We start from the raw sequence: 22,709 nt of genomic DNA on the forward strand, positions 1-22,709 counted from the left end.
AAGAACTGTTTGTCACGAGCTTCATGAAATTGGCTTCCATGGTCCAGCAGCTGCACACAAGCCTAAGATCACAATGCACAACGCCAAGCGTCGGCTGGAGCCGCCATTGTACTCTAGAGCAGCGGAAATGCGTTCTCTGGAGTGATGAACCGCACTTCATCATCTGGCTGTCCGACTGACGAATCTGGGTTTGGCGGATACCAGGAGAACACTAAATGCCCATGTTTGAGTGAGATGTTCAACGAGCAGGTGTTTACATACTTTTGGTCATGTAGTGTATGTATAGTAACAATACAAATGCGAAGTATAGTCCATGACACTGGACATTTTGGTTGTGGAGAAAAGAAAGATTTGTACTTGATTTTTTTATTATTATTTTTTACTGATTCGTGGATGCCTCCTTTATGAATAATTGGTTGTTCAAGGTGCAGTTATACGATCTTCAGACAACCTCTGCTATATCCTGGAGAGAAATTGGCATAATTGCTCTGAGAATATTGATTGATGGCTTTGTCCTTTTAGGTGCTTCATGCTTGGGAACCACGGGACACCCCCCCCTCCATACATATTGGTATCAAATGTATTTATATAGCCTTTCGTACATCAGCTGATATCTCAAAGTGCTGTACAGAAACCCAGCCTAAAACCCCAAACAGCAAGCAATGCAGGTGTTGAAGCACGTTGGCTAGGAAAAATTCCCTAGAAAGGCCGAAACCTAGAGGCACCAGGCTATGAGGGGTGGCCAGTCCTCTTCTGGCTGTGCCTGCGTGGAGATTATTACAGAACATGGCCAAGATGTTCAAATGTTCATATATTACCAGCATGGTCAAATAATAGGTCTGGGACAGGTAGCACGTCCAGTGAACAGGTCAGGATTCCATAGCCGCAGGCAGAACAGTTGAAACTGGAGCAGCAGCACGGCCAGGTGGACTGGGGACAGCAAGGAGTCATCAGGCCAGGTAGTCTTGCGGCATGGTCCTAAGGCTCAGGTCCTCCGAGAGAGACAAAGAAAGAGAGAATTAGAGGGAGCATACTTAAATTCACACAGGACACCGGATAAGACAGGAGAAGTACTCCAGATATAACAAACTGACCCTAGCCCCCCGACACATAAACTACTGTAGCAAAAATACTGGAGGCTGAGACAGGAGGGGTCAGGAGACACTGTGGTCCCATCCGATGATACCCCTGGACAGGGCCAAACAGGAAGGATATAACCCCACCCACTTTGCCAAAGCACAGCCCCCACACCACTAGAGGGATATCTTCAACCACCAACTTACCATCCTGAGACAAGGCCGAGTATAGCCCACAAAGATCTCCGCCACGGCACAACCCAAGGGGGGGGGGTGCCAACCCAGACAGGAAGATCACATCAGTGACTCAACCCACAAACGCACCTGCATGGAGTGCCAATTATCAGATAACATAAAACAAAAGCAGTGCCTCACTGTGACGCAAGACATTAAATAAAGACTAGAAGTACTTGATCTAGCAGATATCTTTCATACGTCATATGTGGAAACCCGGCAGAGCAGTAATCTGTTTTCTTAACTTTGTCCTATTGCTCTGGAATGTCTCGGACGAGATAAAATATTAACATTTGATCTATTTTGCAACCACACATATTTTTTCACCCCCTATTAATACTCCAACCCTAATTTATCAATATTGGTGTCCATAGTAAAACATTTTAAAATGTCCTTTTTTTAATGTATTTATGGAACATTTTAACAGGCCAAATAACGGTTATAAAACTCAAAAACCACCCTGTAGCCTATTCACAACCATTAGTAAAAACAATTTCACCTCATTTAAAAAAAAGAACACTACTGCATTTGCCGAGACATCACTGGGGAAACCACTCGCTAAACTGGTGGCATATGAATGAATGCGACTGAGTGTACTGGCACTGCAAACATTTATTCACATGTTGATCATTTTATGTTGTTGCTATTCTGTGAAAGTATTTTGCAAAAAAATTCTGTATGACAAAAGGCCATTTTGGAACATTTACAGATGTACATGTCCTACGATGATGGATGGCCTTTACACTCATCACTGAAATGTTCGGATCATGTCAGCTGTCATATCATCATAACACAGTCCTTTTGTAATGTCAAATATGAGATGTAGGGATTATAGATCAGGGGATGTTCATTCAACAAACAAATGTATTACAAATAAAACAAATCACATTTACATCAGTATTCAGACCCTTTACTCATTACTTTGTTGAAGCACCTTTGGCAGCGATTACAGCCTTGAATCGTCTTGGGTATGACGCTACATGCTTGCCACGCCTGTATTTGGGGAGTGTCTCCCGCTCCTCTATGCAGATCCTCTCAAGCTCTGTCAGGTTGGATGGTTAGAGTTGCTGCACAGCTATTCTCAGGTCTCTCCGGATATGTTAAATCGGGTTCAAGTCTGGGCTCTGGCTGGGTAACTCAAGGACATTCAGAACTCCTGCGTTGTCTTGGCTGTGTGCTTAGGATCGGTGTCCTGTTGGACGGTGAACCTCAATCCCAGCCTGAGGTCCTGAGCGCTCTGGAGAAGGTTTTCATCAAGGATCTGTCTGTACTTTTCTCCATTCATCTTTCCTTCCATCCTGACACCATGCTTCACCGTAGGGATGGTACCAGGTTTCCAGACGTGACGCTTGGCATTCAGGCCAAAGAGTTCAATCTTGGTTTCATCAGACCAGAGAATCTTGTTTCTCATGGTCTGATAGTTCATTAGGTGCCTTTTTGCAAACTGCAAGCGGGTTGTCATGTGCCTTTTTACTGAGCAGTGGCTTCTGTCTGGCCACTCTACTGTAAAGGCCTGATTTGGTAGAGTGCTGCAGAGATGGGAAAACCTTCCAGAAGGACAACCATCTCCACAGAGGAACTCTGAGCTCTGTCAGAGTGACCATCTGTTTCTTGATCACCTCCCTGACCAAGGCCCTTCTCCCCCCAATTGTTCAGTTTGGCCTGGTGGCCACCTCTGGGAAGAGTTTTGGTGGTTCCAAACTTCCATTTAAGAATGAAGGTGGCCACTGTTCTTGGGGGCCGTCAATGCTGCCGACATTCTTTGGTACCCTTCGCCAGATCTGTGGCTCGACACAATCCTGTCTCTGAGCTCTACGGACAATTCCTTCAAACTCATGGCTTGGTTCTTGCTCTGTCGTGCACTGTCAACTATGGGACCTTATATAGACAGGTGTGTGCCTTTCCAAATCATGTCCAATCAATTAAATTTACCACAGGTGGACTCCAAGTTGTAGAAACACCTCAAATATGATCAGTGGAACCCGGATGCACCTGAGCTCAATTTCGAGTCGAATAGCAACGGGTCTGAGTACTTATGTTAAGGTATTTCTGTAAAAGAAAATATATAAATTAGCAAAAATGTCAAACCGGTTTTCACATTGTTGTTATGGGGTATTGTGTAGATTGAGGGGGAAATGATATTTAATCAATTTCAGAAGGCTGTTATGTAACATTTTTAGAAAGTCCAGGGGTCTGAATACTTTCCGAATGAATAGGCAAGTCCATCTTAGCCCATTGCCTAATGGCAGAATTATCGATTTCATAAAAAATATTCATCCTTTTCTATGGCCTCTGCTATGGTAATATTCTGCAGTTGCTTGACTGGTTCCCAAAGTGACATCAGTCCATTGTTTCAGAATACCAAACAATCCAAAAAGTTCAAAAGTACTTTTGTAACTATTTAGTTTAGTTTTTTTTTTTTTGTCAAATGTTTACTGACAAACAGTACGATGGAGCCTGGTGATGGGTTTCCTTATCCATGATACCTTGTTTCATATACACCCTTTAAATATGAGTACTGAATTAATGGGTGTGACAAACCAATATTTACACTGTGAAACAAAAGAAATATAAGCAGCATTATCTTGACATTTTGCACTTATCCTTTAAATCCAGAGGCTAGTTTGGTTTGAATACACCCGTGAGATGATATGAAGTGGAGGTCCCTGAGTTTTCTGTTTGTGATCAGAAAAAAACCGTTCCACATTTTTACACCACAAAATAATCAAAAGTGGTATGCAGTGCACTAATGGAAGTTTAGATGTTTTAAATCACAGTTATGTTATTTTACAATTGTAGTTTTGTCAAAATAGGAATCCTACAGTATAGTTAGTCGTTTTGACTAACTACATTTTAACAATGTGGGAAGGATCTAGCTCAGCCATTATAAATGTGATTGGTTGAATATTATTTTCCACACTAGCCATTTTTAGTTTTTGTTCCAATCTTCAGGTAGTTCACTTGCTGTAATTACAACCTTTGGAAAAGGGTTGAGGTTACATGGAAGGATAAATTACTATTCATCCTGGACATTTCTTGGCCTATAAACTAAGCCTACTGGGAAAGGGGGATACCTAGTCAGTTGTCCAACTGAAATGTGTCTTCCACATTTAACACAACTCCTCTGAATCAGAGAGGTGCGTTCTGCCTTAATAGACATCCCCGTCTTCGACGCCTGGGGAACAATGGGATAACTGCCTTGCTCAGGGGCAGAACGACATTTGTACCTTGTCAGCTCGAGGATTCGATCCAGCAACCTTCCGGTTACTGGCCCACTGTACCTTATTGTCTAGGTCCTGAAGTTTTCTGCCATATGTCACTAAAGGCTGACCCATCAGATAAACCGTAAACACATTTGACTTCGCTATGGTTAGCGATTTGATTCATGAGAAAGTTAACCTGAGAGTTGTGAGGATTACAAGCATAGCCGTTGTATGTAAATCAAGATGCCTCCTATTGCATTTACCCGTTGGCACTTGGCGCATAGCAAAACAGCTTATGTAAGCAGAGGTAGCGTTCCCTTAAGGTTGGCCAACACAGGCTCCAGCATGACTCCTACAGTATGAATACTTGCATGGATGGACTGCTGGATAACATTTAGAAGGGAGAGCCGAATGTTAAGTGTTGGCTTCTTAGTGTTTGAGTCTTTAGGCAGATGAGTACAGAAACTGGAGACATTTGGCGGTGTACAATCCTAACATGTAGACAGCTTCATCTTAATCTCAGACACCCAGAACTAACATCTTGCAGAATTGTCAGATTCTCGATTGAGTAAATATACTAAGAAGCAATGTTCCCTCAATTTGTTTTGCCACTGAGCAATATTTTAACATGGAAATAGCTGTTCTATCATTCAGCCTACAGTAGCAGCCTACATTGTGGTGTAAAATGTAGGCCTACATTCCATGAGACTTTTGGAAAACAAACACACAGGGATTGACATGAATCTGTTTATCTACATGTCCTCCAGACAAGGTGACTGAAAATGTTTGATGCAAGAAACCACTTTACAAAATAAGATGCTTTATTATTCCCACAGCATTATTACAGAGAATCAGACACATTATGCTGCTCTCTGCCTATTGGCTAATTAGATTATTCAAGCCTGCCTCAAAATACTACACTGCCCCTTTTAAGACATACAAAAGTTCTTTACCAGTTTAGTGCAAGTCTATGGCCCAAATGTCGCCCCCCCCCCCTACTAAAATTTGAATGATGTGAGCACTTGCAAAATCATGAATTCATCGTGCTGATGGAGTTGAGTAAGCGTCCATTGAGTAGTCTTGTCAGGGGTTTAAGGACGATTAGTCTTGGCCGACAGCTGAAACCTCAATTTAGGGCAGTAGAATGATGTTGAATTGAATGACAGCCACCAAACCACTACATTTAATCTGACTCGAGAGTTTTTATTTACTAAATCTGTAGTTGATCTTATGGTCATGCAAGAAATCAGAAAAAGATGGTGAGGGGAAACTGACACTCAGCCCTAAAGCTTGAAATCACAGAAATATGCTGGCTGTACTTTGTCTCTAAAATGTGTACAACCAGCTGTTTTCTTGGCTGGTGATTGTAACTGTTTTATGTTTGTTTTAGTACATTGCTCAAAGAAACCTGGGTGCTCTACCAACTGGATGGATGTCACGAATCCACTGAAGTTTTAAGACCTTTTCACCCTAAACAACTGTTTCCATTTGTGTGGCTGTTTTTGAAGGGACCAAATTGTATAGTCTCTTGTCAACATTGTATGTTGATGTTGTATGAGTGAGTGTCGGTCAGTTGAATTCTACGAATCCTGTAGTGTCTCTTCTACTCTGCTTAGCAAATGGGTCAGGGTTGAGTGTATTTTCGTTCATGGTTGTTTTGCCTAAGGGAGCTCTACCACTTTGGAAATGCTTAGTACTGGATGGAAGTGTCCATAATATCCCTGAATTTGTTCTCACTCCTGGAGTGTTACATACATACTTTCTCCCTAGATTAGTACACTGTTGTGTAAAAATAGAATGTATACTGCACGCTCAGACAGGTAGAGCAGGTTGGCCAGATGCAAAAACGATTGAATGGTGTTCTGGACTGTTTTCAAAGTTAAGCGTTATATAGCGTAATATTAGATTCCCAGTAGCAGTGTGTGTGAGAATCAATCTCCTAAATATCCAAATGCAATTTGGTCCACACACTGTTGACTTGTCCTCTGTCACCGCCTGAAAGTCAATGGAACTGCAGTCTTCTCTGGTCCAGGAAAAAGCTGACACCAATGGCTTGTATTAGAAAGCATGACGTGCTGTTTGGTTGTGAGTTAACCTTCAATCTGCCTTCGCTTTTTGGCCAAAGGCTCCATGTGATCGTCAAACAAGAGGATACATATGGAAATATGGGAGCTGTCTCTTGCAATATTAAACAGCGTCTATGTAGCTGTATCGTGTATCCCTCTTATAGCCTAGATGTACTCCTGTTACGTAGTCTAATTTTCCTCCGGGTACTTGTGCGGTATGGCTCGTCAATGCAATTAGCTTAGTTGTTCATGTAATGACTTTCGTGGGTAGCTGGGTTAGAAAGGAGAATCCTTCATACCTGGCTAGTTGCCTTGAATATGAAACGGATCATTTCATGGACCTGTTCAGAGTTATGATTCATCACTAACATGCTGTGAAAGTTGAATGTTGATCTGAGACTCAGTGATGTCATTCCTTCAGTTCGTCCCAAGGTTATAATGACCTTGTAAGCCAGGATTGTCTGCAGCGCTTCCATCCGTTACATAGTCGATAGCCTTATTTGGGTGGGATGTACACAAATCACCGCATTTTGTCATTTTAATCCTGTCCTAATCTGCCATGTCAGTACTTTTGATTTGACAGGAAGGTTATTATCTCAGCACTAATAACCTGCTGTTTCTCAGGAAAGGTCCTCTGATAATACTTATCCTGTGGAATTGATACATGGCCAAATACGTCAGTTTAATTAAATGATCTGCATACAGTTCATGGTTGATATTGATTCTTGTTGAGTTTTCCGAACTGAAAGCCAGTAATAGGCTATCCCTAGCGAAGTTGAAATATCTTCACACCTAGAACAGCCTCCAGGCTACTGTCATAACGGTCCATTTTCAATGAGAAAAAATCTATTGAATTACAGGGGGCTGTTTGGTAAACTAATCCGGTCCGACTCGTCCACTGGAAAGAGGCATGCTGGGGTAATAAATACATAGCCAACATTCTATAATGTACTAGTCCTGTGTGAATAGGGCTTTTGTTTAGATTTTTTTCAACTCCTCCTCTGTTTTATTGGTATTCTTTTATTCACACTATAAATAAAGGGTTTAGTAGATTATCTAAATTCAGACATGCAATTTAGAAAGAATGCTTAATGGTTAACTGCTTTTTATTGAACAGAGAGCCCCAAGTCAACTGCTGTTCAAAATCTAGTAATACATTTAAAAAACAAGTTGTTCAATTGCACTATACAGTTTAAATGCTTATAACGGGGCTTATTTCTTAATTTTTATCAGTGCCTTTTCCATTTGATGGTTACTAAGCACTACCATGTGTGAGCTGAGAACCCTTGATGAGGTGAGGTACATTTTGTCAAGGCTGGGTGAAAACAACTGAAGTGGCAAGTTTTCTAATTATCTGGTGATTTACTCTTAGCATTTCAATATCACATCAACCAGAATAGGCATTTATGAGTTAGCCTACATCCTAACATTTAACCTGGCTTCTTCTCTTACTTTTTAAGAACAAGCAGAACAGGCCCCCTGTTCAATCAAACACAGATGAAGGAATGTGTATACTCTATTGGAGGTGTTAACCATGTTTTAAACCGATACATCCCGTAATCTGCTCCTCTCGCAGACATTGGATATTGAGGGAAACCACATCTGTGAACCCTCAGTGCTGATTTTTCTCTATCTGTGATTTATCAAATGGAGGCCTTAGATTCATTCTGTAGATCCCTAGATTTCCTCTGTAATAACTAGATGGCACACTCCAGTCCATGGCCTGCTGTTGTGAATGTGTGTTTGCTCTAGAAAGGTAGGGTATTATGATGTCCGACTCCTCTATGTGAAGCCCTATATCCTCTGCATTAGCAGGGAGTCCAGATAGGTCCTGCTGACAGCACAGGATGTTATTGAATTTTGCCTCGGTCGGTCACTCCAGTGCCTTAATAAACCCTGTCTAGTGGATGTGACCACAGGGTTGGTCATCATTGTCTTGTTATTGGGTGCTGAGATGGTGCTACGCCACTTCTTATAACTAGTTAACTATCGAAGCTGTATCAAATAAGTGATATCCAGCTCGGGGCTCCAGCTATGCATTTGGTTTGCTAACTAGCGATCTAAGCGGCTTGATGGAAAGATCAAGCTTCTTGGTTCCAGCAGAGATAATCAATCCCCACCTGGATCAAGATCCCTGCTGCCTAAATTTGTTTTGTGCCTTGAAAAATAAAATGACACGTTTTTGGAAAGAAAATGGGGCCCCTTGTGTGCACTGCCGGTAATACGATATACCCCGGTATGGTACAGGAACGGTATAAAAATCTGGATACTGGCCAACCCTTTGGAAAGAGGTTTTGTTGGGGCCCTGAGCACACAATGAGATCAAATATCAGGGGGATTAAAGGGGCAGGTTTTTGGGCCAACATTTTATGACCCTGGACAATGTTTTCACAGGAGCGCATCACTAAGCCTACATGCTTACCAATGTTCAGATGTTGACCTTCAGAACAGAGGAGCCGCTCAAATGTCCCTTTATGTAATCAGACACTCATCGACATCCACAAAAGCTGCGATGACGGTTTGGGATCATCAGCACCTTAAACGGGTACAATACCAGGGTTTATACACGGAACAAAAATATAAACGCAACATGTAAAGTGTTGGTCCCATGTTTCATGAGCTGAAATAAAAGATCCCAGAAATGTTCCATTATATATACACAAAAGCTGATTTCTCAAATTTTGTTCACAAATTGGTTGACATCCCTGTTAGTGAGCATTTTATCCTTTTGTCAAGGTAATCCATCCACTTGGCAGGTGTGACATATCAAGAAGCTGATTTAAACAGCATGATCATTACACAGGTGCACCTTGTGCTGAGGACAATAAAAGGCCATGCTTCCATTCAACCACAAGCATTAGTGAGGTCAGGCACTGATTTTAAGCCCGGCTCACAGTCTGCATTAGAGTTCATCCCAAAGATGTTCGATGGGGTTGCAGTCAGCGCTCCGTGTAGGCCAGTCATGTCCTTCCACACAGATCTCAACAAACATTTCTGTATGGATCTTGCTTTGTGCACGCGGGCATTGTCATGCTGAAACAGTAAAGGGCCTTCCCCAAACTGTTGCCACAAAGTTGGAAGCACAGAATTGTCTAGAATGTCATTGTATGCTGTAGTGTTCAGATTTCCCTTCACTGGAACTAAGGGGCCTAGCCCGAACCATGAAAAACCAAACTTTACAGTTGGCACTATGCTTTGGGGAAGGCAGTGTTCTCCTGGTATCCGTCAAACCCAATTTCATCCGCCGGACCGCTAGATGGTGAAGCGTGACTCATCACTCCAGAGAACGCGTTCCCATTGCTTCAGAACCTAATAGTGGCAAGCTTTACCCCACTCCAGCCGACGCTTGGCGTTACGCAAGGTGTTCTTAGGCTTGTGTGCGGCTGCTCGGCCATGGAAACCCATTTTCTGAAGCTTTTTTTGAACATTTAATGTGCTGACGTTGCTTCCAGGGAAAGTAACAGCACTTACAGTTGACCTGGGGCATCTCTAGCAGAGCAGAAAATTTGACGAGCTGATTTGTTGGAAGGTGGGATCCTTTGACAGTGTCAAGTTGAAAGTCACAGCTCTTCAGTAAGGCCATACTACTGACAATATTTGTTTATGGCGATTGCATGGCTGTGTGCAATTTTTATACACCTGTCAAGAACCGGAGTGGCTGAAAGAGGTGAATCCACTAATTTGAAGGAGGGTCCACATACTTTGTGTATGAATAGCGTCAGTTAAGAACAAATTCTTATTTTCAATGATGGCCTAGGAACAGTGGGTTAACTGCCTGTTCAGGGGCAGAACGACAGATTTGTACCTTGTCAGCTCGGGGATTTGAACTTGCAACCTTTCGGTTACTAGTCCAACGCTCTCACCACTAGGCTACCCTACCCTACTTGTCATGGGGAAATATGCATTTAAATCTGCGCAAATGTCTTCCCACAAAATGGCAAAATGTGTAGAATTGCAGAATATTTGCTGTAAAACTGAAAAATAAATGGTTCTGTAAACCATTTTATTCATCAAATACTTTCTCTGCTACCCCCCCCTGTCTGGACCTCACTCAAATTCACCCTGACTACGGCCCTGATAATCATCTATTGTTAATGTAGCATTTCAAACTTTGTATGCAGTTATAATAGCTGTATACAATGGTTTTGACCTGCACTTAGTTGAAATGTTGTTTTTATTGCATTGAAGGAAGCTGTAGTGACATGGACATTGATGGCACATCGAATCATAAACATTACTATAGTATTGAGGGCAGAGCCATCTTCTATCTAATATCTCCTGACACAGTAGCTCTCCCAAGAATCGTGTGAGGATCACTTTCAACATCTATCTACTTTTACAGCAACGTAGATATGATGGGCATCCCCCTGTGACTCCTTTTAGATAAAGTGCACGTAGGTTTAATGACGGGGGCGTGGCTGTCGTTGACATGATCTCAGGATGAAAAGGTGGAACAATCCATCACACTCTCAATCGTCTTTAGGTCTGTGAAAAGCGCTGAGATTTAAATCCACAAACCCAGTTTAGATTGTTAGCTTACTGCCCCCGCATAACAGGTTTCCTCTCAGTGTTTTGCTAGATATTTACTTCATTTGTTTTGATGTCATTCTTGGACAATTCATTTCTGGTCTTGGGTTGAGTTTGGCTTAATTGCAATTATAATACTGTTTTGGGGTTATGTAGGCTATTTTTCATTTGTTTTTAGAATGCAAACATTATTTAGCTGTAAAATAATCAAATGGACTGTGGCGGCCAGTGAACCACTACTGAAATACTGATTATGGAGTTAAACTGACAAACTGGGACCATAGTCGATATCGCTCACTGGCAGTGCTCCTGTGACAAGCTCCAATTTTGGGTTCGACTTGGCTCTCAGATCTTAATCTGTGTCATAACGGCTTAGATCAACTGTGCAAGCCGCACCAGAGACGCTGCTCCTCCTTTAGGGCAGAACTCTATCTCCCCCATCTCCGTCCTCCTGCTAAGACAAGACCCAGTCAGTGACTCATGACTGTGCACTTTCCTGAGAAGTTGAAAATGCCTTGAATTAATGGTTATTACTGAATTTATTGAATTTACTGTACAATAAAACAATTATGGAATACTTTTGTTTTACGTGTCATTGATACGTGTCAATACGTGTCATTGAAGCATTACTAGTAATGCTCAGCTTCTGTAGAAGCAAATGAAGCCTCTGTTTTTAACATTGTCGTTATCTCTTCATGGGTCATATTACCCAGAACGTTCTTTCCTCTTGGTCGTTGGTGTTTGAACAGTGCCTGTCATATTGGGATGGATTTACCCATATATTTAGCACAGCTAAGCCTCCCAGACACGTCCTTTTGTACTGTATGTTGGCAACGCAGGTGCCAGGGCCCTGTTTTATCATTTCTAGGAAAGGGCAAGTAAATAATGGAAAACCAGTGCCCCCTCCGTCAGACAAATTTGACAAATGTTGGAAATGTAATGTGCATTGAGGGTTAGTGGTGAAATGACTGAACATTTAACTGTTGGAAGGAACATTTCTGACAAAACATTTGTCAGGTTTAATTATTATAGCTTCCTTTTGGATATGACGTTTAAGAAGGATCACAACCCTGTGTAAGCAGTGCCACTAAGGCACTTCCTGCTCTGTGTAGCCTAGATATTAACAGACATGTTTCTATAGATGCTGGTGTCTGTGCCTATAGCCCATCAGGAGCTGCTCTATAGAATAATTACTGCTGTGGTATTTTTAACAACCCGCAGTAGTGAGCGAGTCAGCGGCAGAGATGATCGACCCCTGTTTTTTTTTTTAAATGCGTGTGGGAGAGAGGGAGAGGGAGACTGAGAGGGGGAGACTGAGAGGGAGAGAGGGAGACTGAGAGGGAGAGAGGGAGACTGAGAGGGAGAGAGGGAGACTGAGAGGGAGAGAGGGAGACTGAGAGGGAGAGAGGGAGACTGAGAGGGAGAGAGGGAGACTGGGAGGGAGAGAGGGAGACTGGGAGGGAGAGAGGGAGACTGGGAGGGAGAGAGGGAGACTGGGAGGGAGAGAGGGAGACTGGGAGGGAGAGAGGGAGACTGGGAGGGAGAGAGGGAGACTGGGAGGGAGAGAGGGAGACTGGGAGGGAGAGAGGGAGACTGGGAGGGAGAGAGGGAGACTGGGAGGGAGAGAGGGAGACTGGGAAAGAGGGAGACTGGGAAAGAGGGAGACTGGGAAAGAGGGAGACTGGGAAAGAGGGAGACTGGGAAAGAGGGAGACTGGGAAAGAGGGAGACTGGGAAAGAGGGAGACTGGGAAAGAGGGAGACTGGGAAAGAGGGAGACTGGGAAAGAGGGAGACTGGGAAAGAGGGAGACTGGGAAAGAGGGAGACTGGGAAAGAGGGAGACTGGGAAAGAGGGAGACTGGGAAAGAGGGAGACTGGGAAAGAGGGAGACTGGGAAAGAGGGAGACTGGGAAAGAGGGAGACTGGGAGAGAGGGAGACTGGGAGAGAGGGAGACTGGGAGAGAGGGAGACTGGGAAAGAGAGGGAGACTGGGAAAGAGAGGGAGACTGGGGGAGAGAGGGAGACTGAGAGGGAGACTGAGAGGGAGACTGAGAGGGAGACTGAGAGGGAGACTGAGAGGGAGACTGAGAGGGAGACTGAGAGGGAGACTGAGAGGGAGACTGAGAGGGAGACTGAGAGGGAGACTGAGAGGGAGACTGAGAGGGAGACTGAGAGGGAGACTGAGAGGGAGACAGAGGGAGAGAGGGAGACAGAGAGGGAGAGAGGGAGAGAGGGAGACTGAGAGGGAGAGAGGGAGACTGAGAGGGAGAGAGGGAGACTGAGAGGGAGAGAGGGAGACTGAGAGGGAGAGAGGGAGACTGAGAGGGAGAGAGGGAGACTGAGAGGGAGAGAGGGAGACTGAGAGGGAGAGAGGGAGACTGAGAGGGAGAGAGGGAGACTGAGAGGGAGAGAGGGAGACTGAGAGGGAGAGAGGGAGACTGAGAGAGGGAGACTGAGAGGGAGAGAGGGAGACTGAGAGAGGGAGACTGAGAGGGAGAGAGGGAGACTGAGAGAGGGAGACTGAGAGGGAGAGAGGGAGACTGAGAGAGGGAGAGAGGGAGACTGAGAGAGGGAGAGAGGGAGACTGAGAGGGAGAGAGGGAGACTGAGAGGGAGAGAGGGAGACTGAGAGGGAGAGAGGGAGACTGAGAGGGAGAGAGGGAGACTGAGAGGGAGAGAGGGAGACTGAGAGGGAGAGAGGGAGACTGAGAGAGGGAGACTGAGAGAGGGAGACTGAGAGAGGGAGACTGAGAGAGGGAGACTGAGAGAGGGAGACTGAGAGAGGGAGACTGAGGGAGAGAGGGAGACTGAGAGAGGGAGACTGAGGGAGGGAGACTGAGGGAGAGAGGGAGACTGAGAGGGAGAGAGGGAGACTGAGAGGGAGAGAGGGAGACTGAGAGGGAGAGAGGGAGACTGAGAGGGAGAGAGGGAGACTGAGAGGGAGAGAGGGAGACTGAGAGGGAGAGAGGGAGACTGAGAGGGAGACTGAGAGGGAGACTGAGAGGGAGACTGAGAGGGAGACTGAGAGGGAGACTGAGAGGGAGAGAGGGAGACTGAGAGGGAGAGAGGGAGACTGAGAGGGAGAGAGGGAGACTGAGAGGGAGAGAGGGAGAGAGGGAGACTGAGAGGGAGACAGAGGGAGAGAGGGAGACAGAGGGAGAGAGGGAGACAGAGGGAGAGAGGGAGACAGAGGGAGAGAGGGAGACAGAGGGAGAGAGGGAGACAGAGGGAGAGAGGGAGACAGAGGGAGAGAGGGAGACAGAGGGAGACAGAGGGAGAGAGGGAGACAGAGGGAGAGAGGGAGACAGAGGGAGAGAGGGAGACAGAGGGAGAGAGGGAGACAGAGGGAGAGAGGGAGACAGAGGGAGAGAGGGAGACAGAGGGAGAGAGGGAGACAGAGGGAGAGAGGGAGACAGAGGGAGAGAGGGAGACAGAGGGAGAGAGGGAGACAGAGGGAGAGAGGGAGACAGAGGGAGAGAGGGAGACAGAGGGAGAGAGGGAGACAGAGGGAGAGAGGGAGACAGAGGGAGAGAGGGAGACAGAGGGAGAGAGGGAGACAGAGGGAGAGAGGGAGACAGAGGGAGAGAGGGAGACAGAGGGAGAGAGGGAGACAGAGGGAGAGAGGGAGACAGAGGGAGAGAGGGAGACAGAGGGAGAGAGGGAGACAGAGGGAGAGAGGGAGACAGAGGGAGAGAGGGAGACAGAGGGAGAGAGGGAGACAGAGGGAGAGAGGGAGACAGAGGGAGAGAGGGAGACAGAGGGAGAGAGGGAGACAGAGGGAGAGAGGGAGACAGAGGGAGAGAGGGAGACAGAGGGAGAGAGGGAGACAGAGGGAGAGAGGGAGACAGAGGGAGAGAGGGAGACTGAGAGAGGGAGACTGAGAGGGAGAGAGGGAGACTGAGAGGGAGAGAGGGAGACTGAGAGGGAGAGAGGGAGACTGAGAGGGAGACTGAGAGGGAGAGAGGGAGACTGAGAGGGAGAGAGGGAGACTGAGAGGGAGAGAGGGAGACTGAGAGGGAGAGAGGGAGACTGAGAGGGAGAGAGGGAGACTGAGAGGGAGAGAGGGAGACTGAGAGAGGGAGAGAGGGAGACTGAGAGGGAGAGAGGGAGACTGAGAGAGGGAGACTGAGAGAGGGAGACTGAGAGAGGGAGACTGAGAGGGAGAGAGGGAGAGGGAGAGAGGGAGACTGAGAGGGAGAGAGGGAGACTGAGAGGGAGAGAGGGAGACTGAGAGGGAGAGAGGGAGACTGAGAGGGAGAGAGGGAGACTGAGAGAGGGAGACTGAGAGAGGGAGACTGAGAGGGAGAGAGGGAGACTGAGAGGGAGAGAGGGAGACTGAGAGAGGGAGACTGAGAGGGAGAGAGGGAGACTGAGAGAGGGAGACTGAGAGGGAGAGAGGGAGACTGAGAGGGAGAGAGGGAGACTGAGAGGGAGAGAGGGAGACTGAGAGGGAGAGAGGGAGACTGAGAGGGAGAGAGGGAGACTGAGAGGGAGAGAGGGAGACTGAGAGGGAGAGAGGGAGACTGAGAGAGGGAGACTGAGAGGGAGAGGGGGAGACTGAGAGGGAGAGAGAGAGGGAGGGAGGGAGACAGAGGGGGAGACTGAGAGGGAGAGAGGGAGACTGAGAGGGAGACTGAGAGGGAGAGAGGGAGAGAGGGAGACAGAGGGAGAGAGGGAGACTGAGGGAGACTGAGAGGGAGACTGAGGGAGACTGAGAGGGAGAGAGGGAGACTGAGAGGGAGAGAGGGAGACTGAGAGGGAGAGAGGGAGACTGAGAGGGAGAGAGGGAGACTGAGAGGGAGACTGAGAGGGAGAGAGGGAGACAGAGGGAGAGAGGGAGACTGAGGGAGACTGAGAGGGAGAGAGGGAGACTGAGAGGGAGAGAGGGAGACTGAGAGGGAGAGAGGGAGACTGAGAGGGAGACAGAGGGAGACTGAGAGGGAGAGAGGGAGACTGAGAGGGAGAGAGGGAGACTGAGAGGGAGAGAGGGAGACAGAGGGAGAGAGGGAGACTGGGAGGGAGAGACTGGGAGGGAGGGAGAGACTGGGAGGGAGAGACTGAGAGGGAGACTGGGAGGGAGAGACTGGGAGGGAGAGAGAGAGGGGGAGAGAGAGAGGGGGAGAGGGACTGGGAGGGAGAGAGAGGGAGACTGGGAGGGAGAGAGAGTGCTGTGGCTGTACTCTCCTTTCTGATCCGTTCTCAGCCTACGCAATCATTTACACATCTCCCAGTAAATGCTATTCATAGCAGCATGGTTTTTCAGAGATTTGTAGGACATTGACATCTTTTCATACATCTTGTGGAATGCTGATTGGTGTATATAGTTTGTCATAGGTTTATTTTATCCATTTATTTCAGAAAATATGAACGATAGTGTTAGGACAATTTTACAGAATAACAAAATGACTTTCTGTTAACGTCCATGTACAGTAGAAAACGCCTTCTGCTAATTTACTTTAAACCTACAGTACTTGCATGTCCAATTTTAACAGTGACACTGTAAAGCAATTTAGTAGTCACTTGTATAATAAAGCGATCTGTTTATCTTATCTGATTAAATTGCTAATGCTGAACAGCTTGTTGCCATGTAAGCCACCCAGATCCACAGTGAATGAATGAGTCCAGTCTGTTGAAGATGTGATTACTGATAGAAGGGTAACATGATCAAGTCACATAATGGGACTATAACCCCAAACACTGAAGCTTAAATCGGGGCCCAGCAGAGCATGCTGGTGGTTGACGCTGTTGATTTAAGTAGTTCTCATGCTGTGATTTTTAAATTGAAATGTTATCTGAAAAAAGTGAATTCCATTTAGGGATAGTGAAAAACATGCTCGGGTAGTTTTCTGCAACCATTTGCATATTTTCTGCTGTACAGTATTTATTAAGGGTAATAAACTGTATCGCCACCGAGGGTTATAATAGTAGGGAGCAGTGCTGCAAATCATCCTTATAAAGCTGGTCCTTATCAATCATCTCCGCTTGCTTTATTACTTTCACCTCAGACACCACAATGGCGGGCTATGAAATGGGAGAGGTGACACTGAGATGAGTAGGAAAGTGCAGAAAATTCCTTTTGTAAGGTTATAGTCATCATTTATTCATAGTTCATCAACTGTATTAACATCAAGACAATGAGCTCCATATGCTCAGCCTCACAAAACCCGCTTCACAACAGAAAGCCCCACAAGACCCCCTTCACAACACAAAACTCCCTCCACAACAGAAAGACCCCCTTCACAACACCTCACAAACCCCCTTCACAACAGAAAGCCCCACAAAAACCCCCTCACAACACAACAGAATGCCTCACAAAACCCCCTTCACAACACAACAGAAAGCCTCACAAAACCCCCTTCACAACACGACAGAAAGCCTCACAAACCCCCCTTCACAACACAACAGAAAGCCTCACAAAACCCCCCTTCACAACACAACAGAAAGCCTCACAAAACCCCCTTCACAACACAACAGAAAGCCTCACAAAACCCCCTTCACAACACAACAGAAAGCCTCACAAAACCCCCTTCACAACACGACAGAAAGCCTCACAAACCCCCCTTCACAACACAACAGAAAGCCTCACAAAACCCCCTTCACAACACAACAGAAAGCCTCACAAAACCCCCCTTCACAACACAACAGAAAGCCTCACAAAACCCCCTTCACAACACAACAGAAAGCCTCACAAAACCCCCCTTCACAACACAACAGAAAGCCTCACAAAACCCCCCTTCACAACACAACAGAAAGCCTCACAAAACCCCCTTCACAACACAACAGAAAGCCTCACAAAACCCCCTTCACAACACAACAGAAAGCCTCACAAAACCCCCCTTCACAACACAACAGAAAGCCTCACAAACCCCCTTCACAACACAACAGAAAGCCTCACAAAACCCCCTTCACAACACAACAGAAAGCCTCACAAAACCCCCTTCACAACACAACAGAAAGCCTCACAAAACCCCCTTCACAACACAACAGAAAGCCTCACAAAACCCCCTTCACAACACAACAGAAAGCCTCACAAAACCCCCTTCACAACACAACAGAAAGCCTCACAAAACCCCCTTCACAACACAACAGAAAGCCTCACAAAACCCCCCTTCACAACACAACAGAAAGCCTCACAAAACCCCCTTCACAACACAACAGAAAGCCTCACAAAACCCCCCTTCACAACACAACAGAAAGCCTCACAAAACCCCCTTCACAACACAACAGAAAGCCTCACAAAACCCCCCTTCACAACACAACAGAAAGCCTCACAAAACCCCCTTCACAACACAACAGAAAGCCTCACAAAACCCCCTTCACAACACAACAGAAAGCCTCACAAAACCCCCTTCACAACACAACAGAAAGCCTCACAAAACCCCCTTCACAACACAACAGAAAGCCTCACAAAACCCCCTTCACAACACAACAGAAAGCCTCACAAAACCCCCTTCACAACACAACAGAAAGCCTCACAAAACCCCCTTCACAACACGACAGAAAGCCTCACAAAACCCCCTTCACAACACGACAGAAAGCCTCACAAAACCCCCTTCACAACACAACAGAAAGCCTCCCACATGTAGCTGGCGGGGCATCAGAGTAGCGTGAGCAATGCGCTCCAAGAAAAACAACTGAAGGTGTGCCTTTCCAAACACTGGGCCGCGAGCCAAATGCACACACTCTGGCTGAATAGATGTAAGCCCTGTAAACAGTCTGTTTTGCTGCTGTATTCTTGTTTCAAAACGCATTAACACAAATGTCAATTGTTATGGCAAGTCTCAAACAGTTAATTGAAAAAGATAAACAATACAAAACACCCATTAGGAAAATGTATTGATTATTGAGGTCGTTGCCATTTCTCAACCTCTTTCCACTTATCTCAGGTTACTCAAAGGGTACATCTTCTCAACCTCTTTCCACTTATCTCAGGTTACTCAAAGGGTACATCTCATAAAGCATTATCCACTATTATGCTCTGTCCTCATCTAGTCATAAAACCTTTTGATTTGATGGATTCATTACTTAACATAAAACTATTAAAATGGCATGGTAATTGTCAAAGTAAAAGCATGCCTGAATGATGCTGAGGGGTGTGGCTATGAGCCTGTGACATTACCAGCTTCAATGATCTGCTGTAGATTTCCACTGAAGGATCTTGGTTAGTACACGAATGGAAGAAATATTGGATGAAAAAGAAAATCAAAATGTAACTTTTTTTGAATGAACTTCCCCTTTTAATGGCAATTTTTAAACCAATGATTAGTGTAGTTAAATCAGTTGGAAACAGTGTTGATGAGTTAATAATAGCTACTCTGACTATCCTTTTGTGTTTTACAGTCTCATGAGACTAATTTGCTGTGTCCCAATGTTGTAGGGTAATTAATTTAGCCTTGTTGGCCTGTCACACCCACTCTTTCTCTGGTGGAAATATACACGTGTGGTCTTGGAATGTTATGGAAGTGAGGCAGTACATATGGAAGACACAACAGTTGGTCATACTGACAGCCTGCCTGTATTTAGTCATATGGCCAGAGAATGGCTACAATATCATATCTTGCTGCGTTTTGTAAACGCAGATCTAAAATGAATTCATTTTCATTTCTGCTCGGCTTTGGACTAATATTGGGGTTCAGTTGCACATCTACACTCGGATGATAGGTCTTTCCTCTCGTCTTCATGAATGTGGGAATTTCATGTCTGAACAACCATTCTATCAGCAGACAGCGCTCTGAATGTGTAGCTACTTCTCTCCAGAACTTTTCTGTGTTCTTTTTTCTGGTAAAATGCAAGATTGACTTCAGCCAAAACAGTAGGAGATGTAGCTGGCTACATTTTCTTTCTATGATTAACATTAGAAGGTATGATGCCCATGCATTGTTTTTGAAAAAAAAAAGACATTACTTTTTCATTGTAAGCTAATTTATGTGTGTGGCTGCTAACCACATAGTGTTGCACTTCTGTTGTAATCTGCCGACTGTTTTTGCGCTAATGTATGTTCTGTGAATTAAAACTACAGTTGCATTTTCCTGGTCACGTTAATGAAGCCAAAAAAACGTGAATTTCAGTATAAAACGCAGGTTTCAATGACATTTTCTATGATTTCTGAAATTTAATGCGGCCCCTAGATTGTACCACATTTTGACAATCCCAGTTTGATAAAACCAGAGAGGAGAGGTGAAGCGAGAGGTTTCACTCTCGACATAATCTCTGCTTCCCGTCTTATAGACTCCAATTGTTAGGGTGGAGACTTGAGCATCTCCTCATTATATACAGATCTCTAATAAAACACAAAGTACGACACAGTGGGAAAGAGGCTGAGCAGCACTGGGGAGAAATGGGAGCAGCCTAAGTGCTGCAGGAGACGCCAGGAGACATGGTTCAGCAACATTCTCCCCTGCATACTGTCAAGTAACAGATGGCCAAGATGATTACATCAGGCCACTGCTTCAGTGATCACATGAAGCCATGTTGATGACGACAGGCCACTGCTTCAGTGATCACATGAAGCCATGTTGATGACGACAGGCCACTGCTTCAGTGATCGCATGAAGCCATGTTGATGACAGGCCACTGCTTCAGTGATCACATGAAGCCATGTTGATGACAGGCCACTGCTTCAGTGATCACGTGAAGACATGTTGATGACGACAGGCCACTGCTTCAGTGATCACATGAAGCCATGTTGATGACAGGCCACTGCTTCAGTGATCACATGAAGCCATGTTGATGACGACAGGCCACTGCTTCAGTGATCACATGAAGCCATGTTGTGCTTCTACACCTGCATTGCTTGCTGTTTGGGGTTTTAGGCTGTGTTTCTGTACAGCACTTTGAGATATCAGCTGATGTACGAAGGGCTATATAAATAAATTGGATTTGATTTGACAGGCCACTGCTTCAGTAATCACGTGAAGCCATGTCACTGCTTCAGTAATCACGTGAAGCCATGTCACTGTTTCAGTAATCACGTGAAGCCATGCCACTGCTTCAGTGATCACATGAAGCCATACCACTGCTTCAGTGATCACATTAAGCCAGTTACGGAATTGGCCAATAGTTAATTATCTAACCAATGAGCCCATTCCCAGCGGTGAACATTTTTACTGCCATTTTTATTTTAGTCCAACAAATTTCCACAGAACATACCTCAAATGTTCATTCATCTCTGGTGTGAGATGGTCCCAAATGAAATGTGTTTGACATTTTCACCGACACACTCAATCCAATGCAAATGCAACTACATTACACCTCTGAATTTTGTTAAATCAGTGCTTTTGGGTCCATAGTTGTGCTAGATTAAGTTGGTGGCAAGTCTAAGAGCTGTCATGTTTATTCATAGAAAAACACATGTTCACTGTCCAGAAAATTAAGATTCTCATTTGCAAACCTTAACAGCTCACTGAAATGGCAATTTGATCAAGCCTGTTTAAACTCCAGTATGTCATGATTGTTAGTCTTGTTTGTGTTTTGTACTCATCCCGCTTCATTTGAGTGACTGTGTTGCGGGGAGGGGGGGCTGTGCTATATTAGGCATGAAGGACATTGTGGTTCATAGTGTGAATTTATTTAGCCAGCCCCTCATCATTTACATCTTGGCTTGTTGGAATAATTGGAACCAGCTGTGTAATCCCAAGCATTAATAATTTATTTGCATTTAATCGCACTTTGAATTCGGTAATTGCTCTGGATTATTGATTTTGCTCGAATTACGCATTGAATTAATCAGAAGTGGTGTGAAAACCGTGCTGTTTGCTCATTGGGCTAATCAGTCCATTAGGCATCAGGTGTCTACCACAAGCCAGTGACAAAGTCAGAGGTTTCTGCTCAGTGTTGTTTTAACGTGGCAGGTTTGGTGACCTGTGGCAAATTTTATTTCAACTATATACATTTGCCTTAGTTTTGTAAAGGGAGGTTTTGTCCTCTTCTTCCCTCTGTCCCTCCCTCTTCCTCTCTGTGTGTAACACACAGACGCTGACGCCAGAATCTCACTGAACCTGTCGCTCTGAATCCGAGCACTAGTGGAGCGATGCTGGAGAAGGCAGCACTGCTGGTGCTTTGAGAGAGCGTGGACGTGTTCTATGATCATTCCTGCTCCGTCTCTCTCTCTTGTTGCCTCGGCTTCAGTGAAACACTCTACTCCCCGCTACCCGCTACAGGGGGTGGAACAGCGCAGGTCTCTGGGACAGCTGTGCGTCTAGGAGCTTCTCCAGGTCTCTATCGCTACTGCTTGGTCTCGTGTCTGTTTTGGGAGCTGCCTTTTTTGATTTTTCGGAAATGATCGGAGTAAACAGTGTCCAGGGGACAGGCAGCCATCGGCGGCCCGGCAGTAGCTCGGTCAAATATGGCAGGGAGGAGTCGATGCGTCGGGCCCCGCAGCACCGCTCTAAGTCACTCAAAACGTCCCATTCCACCGAATTTGCATCTGAAAAACATAAGAAGGACAAACTAGAGAAGGACAAACAGAAGGTAAAAAGCATTGCACTGCTTGATTGTAAAATCCAGTTTGGGAGATTACGTTTTGGGAGATTCAATTAGGATGAGACGGAGAACAAGCGTTATTGATTCTGAAGTCAAAGGCAACATTTTTTTCTCGCACGGCATT

At 45.4% G+C, this 22,709-nt stretch overlaps 1 protein-coding gene across 11 annotated transcripts in view; it reads left to right on the forward strand.

Annotated features, from left to right (window-relative positions):
* psd3l (pleckstrin and Sec7 domain containing 3, like) overlaps positions 1 to 22,709 on the forward strand; it is a 139,660-nt gene that overhangs the window by 80,413 nt on the left and 36,538 nt on the right. The gene's annotated exons all lie outside the window — the stretch shown is intronic.

Source organism: Oncorhynchus mykiss, chromosome 5 (assembly GCF_013265735.2).
Source record: "Oncorhynchus mykiss isolate Arlee chromosome 5, USDA_OmykA_1.1, whole genome shotgun sequence".
NCBI lineage: Eukaryota > Metazoa > Chordata > Actinopteri > Salmoniformes > Salmonidae > Oncorhynchus > Oncorhynchus mykiss.